The following is a 4,397-nucleotide window of genomic DNA, read 5'->3' as shown; positions in this document are numbered from 1 at the left end:
TCCTTAAGTCCTAGGTTTCCAGCAAGGCGGTCGCATACTTGACCCCATTGCTGGTGACTGAGCTGTGTCGCGTGCGTCTCCATTTCCCTTATGAGAGCGGAGATGCGTAGCTTCAGGGCGCGATTGTGTTTGTTTTTAAGCCATCGCTTCTGTAAGCTCGAGTGAGCTTCCCACATGTGGAGTAATCGGCTGTCAATCACCTCCGAGGTTTGTGTGCACGGCATTTCCGATGTGGCCATGTTGACGTCCTTGTTGAGGTTAGCCAGCCAATTTGTAAGGTGGTCTATCTGCTTCGGGGCCGCGGTACGAAGATCGCGAAAGCGATCCCAGCTGGTGATTTTCAGTTTCCTTTTTACACGGGGGTTATGGAGGATAGTGAGAAAGAGGTCTCAATTATGTAGTGATCGCTACCAAGAGAGGTTTGCGTGTTTGTCCAATAGTATTGGGTTATGTTTTTCGTGAGTGTAAGATCGGGGGTGGTGTTGTTCTGTACACTGTTGCCGATGCGCGTGTACTGTTGTGTATCATTGACAAGGGTTATGCCACCATTTTGGAGAAGTGTCCAGAGTCGGGCGCCTTTACTGCAAGTAGTTTTGTATCCCCATGTGATATGGCGGGCATTAAAGTCTTCTGCAACTATCAATAGTTGGTTAGCGCTGATTTGAAGGGCTTTTTTCATGGCCGCCATTAGAGGAGCAGTTTTCCCTTTCGGGGGACTGTAGATATTCAGAATGAATAGACTCGTTCCTTTCCGCTCTTTGGGAAGCAGCTCTATCAAATGGAAGTCGATATCTGCAACGTCCATGTTGTGATCAGTTGCTGTGTAGTTGCGGTGAACCAGCGTCGCCACTCTGTACTGAGGACAGTTTGTTGGTGTATGAGGAGTGTAATTGAGCAGTTTTACAGGGGAGTTTGTTTCCTGCAGTGCGATTACCGCTGGTGTTTCATCGGCCGGAAGGGATTGAATGTAGAGCTGCAGATTACTACGCTTGGAACGAAAGCCTCTGCAGTTCCACTGCCACACCTTAATGTCCTGTCGACGTCCTGCCATCTTGAGGCTGAGATTCGGGTGGGATCATTTGAGATACTGTGGTAGAGAGTAGCTTTTCTAGAGCAGTTTGAATCTGGATCTGTTGCTGCTGCATCTGCTGCTCGAGCAGCGCTATCCGCGCGTCTACTCCAGCTGCCCATGCGTTCGTGCTGGTGGTCATAGATTTAAATTTTTCCGCAAGCTTCTCTTCGAGTAAAGCTATGGAGGCGACCAGATCAGGCTTTTGGGAGTCGACCACTGTAGGAATGTCTTGGTGAGGTGCCTTCCATTTGGCGGGTGTATGAGTTTCAGTAGTAGATGTTGTGTTGTTGCATGTGCGAGGAGGAGGCGGAAGTGGGGTGGAACGACCTGGGAGGGGAGTGGAAGAACTTTCCATTCCCTCTGCGGGGGAGAGCCTGTGAATTAGCGTTTGCATTTGCTGAATGAGCTTTGCAATATGATCATTGAGTTTTTTTATTTGATCATTCTGTGGCTGAATTTGCTTGCCCTGAGTTTCTAGCTTTTCTTTAAGTTGCTTATTTTCTCGGACAACGGAGGAAGATTCTGGGCCCCAGCTCACCTTATTTTCCGGCGGAGGCTGGTCGGTCAGGGGCGGGAAAGGTGGCGAGCGGTTACTGGCGTTGGTCGAAGCGGCGGACGCGGCGGACCTGGAGCGGACGCGGTTAGTGGAACTCGTCCGGTGCTTGCTTCGGGATTGCCGGGTTGTTTGCTCGGCGTCTGCACCAGCTGTCGAGGGTGTCAGTCTCTTGTTGCCCGGTCTGTTGAATCGCTCCGAGCAATCGCGAGAGCCCGTAAAATGGGGGCCGCCGCATAGATTGCACTGGAGTGGACACGTTGGAGGGTCGGTCGGTACATGGGTCTCCCCACATCGTTGGCATGAGTCCTTTTTGGGTGCCGTGCACACGTCGCTGCGATGTCCCGGACGACGACAGTTGAAGCAGGCTTCTGCTTTGGCGATGAATGGATGGCAGTGGTAGACCGCTCCATAGAAGCGCAGCTGTTAAGGTACTGATTTGGTATTTATGAAGGTGACCAGAATTGATTTGGTGTGGCCGAGTCGGCGTGCATCGGTGATGAGATAGGAGGGGCTTTGATTGAACGTTTTTAGCTCTGTAAAAATTTCTTCAGATGTCTGGTCGTAGATAGCATTATAAATGATGCCTCGAATGGCGTTGTCCGGAGGAGCGATATACGTTTTCATTGGGTAAACGTGGTCGATTATCTTTATAGATTCTAGTTGTACATATCTGCGGGCACGGTCTTCGGCTGGCGTGCTGATAGTGAATGAATTCTGCCTGGGGTTGATTCGGATGGCGTCTTGTGTTCGCACTGCGTCTATCGGTAGCTGCAGAGCGCTGGTGACTAGAGACAGTATATAGCCCCCGTTGTGTTTACTTAGGCCGAGGCCTCCACCGGGGCGGAACACGATTTTAAGGTCTCGTGACGGGAGCTTGGGCAACGGTGGCGGACGCTTTAGAACGGTGGCAGACTTGCCTTGCGTAGGCTGTGTTGGTGTGGCTGTGCCGGCCGAGGGCTGATGAGTCGAACTCGTGGGGGCTTGCTGGGCAGAGAGGACATCGGGGTGAGCCATACGTCGAGCCTCCATGGCCCGGTCCCATCTTGATGCAGTATCAGTAGTCGCGTCTTCAGTGCGCACCATGCCGCTGTTGGTGGGCCGTGAAGTCGGGGAAGTGAAGGGTTAGGCCTAGGCCTAATGTGGCGGTGGCCGGCTTCCAGAGCAATCTCAAAGTTTATCCGCAAACTCGGGGAGACGGACCCGAAGAGAGGGTGGGCAGGTGCTTAACACCTTCATGCGTCGATTGCGGCTATTCGAAACATGAACAGTCAAGAATTCCGCACTCACGGTCGAAAATTAGAGGAGCTGATGCGAACACCAAGTGTCCGTGTCAAGCTCCAAGCCAAACCCATGCGGCCGCGCGAGGCGCAGCAAGGAAGAGCTCGGTTGTGCGGCTAGTATGCTTCGCATAAAAGAAGAGGGAGAGAAAGACGCGCCGCAACAACAGCCGTCGTCCACCCCCACCGAAGCTGTGGCGGGTGCAATGACGGCCTAAAACAGATAAAATTTCAGTAACCCACCGGTCTCAGCCCCATCAGAGCCTGGATCAGCCCCCCTTCACCACCTCCTGTCTCTTAAGAGAAGAATGGTGAACGCCTACACTTCCTCTCCTATTATTTCCCTCTCATCGTTTGCCTCTTATCGGCGTTCGTTGCTCTGCTACATATAATTCTATTTGATTTACAGGAAAGGAAAGACGCAGAATCTGTCACATTTTCTTCGGCAAGTGGGAGTTTGGATGGTAGACTATCGCTTCGCGCGGCGTCCCTTGTCGCACATTCAAGTGTGGCATTACAGAGGGCAGGAACGCTAGCTAAGAACGAATCTCGTCAAATCTCGCGGAATATGAGTGATTTCTCGCACAACTCTTGCGCACGGGATTTTGCTGCATGAGTGGGAGAGGTGTTGGAGGGTGGCTGTTCTGGTCCTACGGAGCTGTTGTTATTGTAGATGTAGGAAGAAGGAAAAGAAAATGCATGGGCCTGCTACTGGCTCTGTAGATGAGCCACCTCCGCTGCTGATTTATTTATTTATAGGAAGGGAAAGGCGCGGTAACTGCCTCAATTGTTTTCTGTGGACACCGCAACCGCGCCGTAAGGGAAGGGAGCAAAGTGGGAGTGAAAGTGGAAAGAGAGAAAGAGGAGCCATAGTGGAGGGCTACGGAGTAATTTCGACCACCTGGGGATCTTTAACGTGCGCTGACATCGCACAGCACACGGACGCCTCTTCGTTTCGCCTCCATCAAAACGCAGCCGACATCGCACAGCACACGGACGCCTCTTCGTTTCGCCTCCATCGAAACGCAGCCGTCGAGGTCGGGTTCGAACCCGGGTACTCCGGCACAGTAGTCGGGCGTCTTACCTCGTGCAGACAGAAGAGAAAAAAAAAACATTCATTTATAGAAAGGGAAAGGCGCGGTAACTGTCTCGCTTGTTTTTCTGTGGACACCGCAACAGCGCCGTAAGGGAGAGGAAGATGGCAGTGAAAGTGGAAAGAGAGAGGAGCCGTAGTGGAGGGCTACGGAGTAATTTCGACCACCTGGGGATCTTCAACTTGCTCTGACATCGCACAGCACACGGATGCCTCTTCGTTTCGCCTCCATCGAAACGTAGCCGCTGAGGTCGGGTTCGAACCCGGGTACTCCGGCACAGTAGTCGGGCGTCGTATCACTGCACCACCCCGGTGGGGCAGACAGAAGTGAAAATAGAGAAGGAAGAAAAGGAAGAGGGAAAGAAAGACGCGCGCCGCAACAACCGTTGTCCACCACCG

Source organism: Amblyomma maculatum, chromosome 2 (assembly GCF_055883805.1).
Source record: "Amblyomma maculatum isolate TAMU_Amacu chromosome 2, ASM5588380v1, whole genome shotgun sequence".
Taxonomy (NCBI): Eukaryota; Metazoa; Arthropoda; class Arachnida; order Ixodida; family Ixodidae; genus Amblyomma; species Amblyomma maculatum.
Note: the sequence above shows the minus strand (reverse complement) of the source record.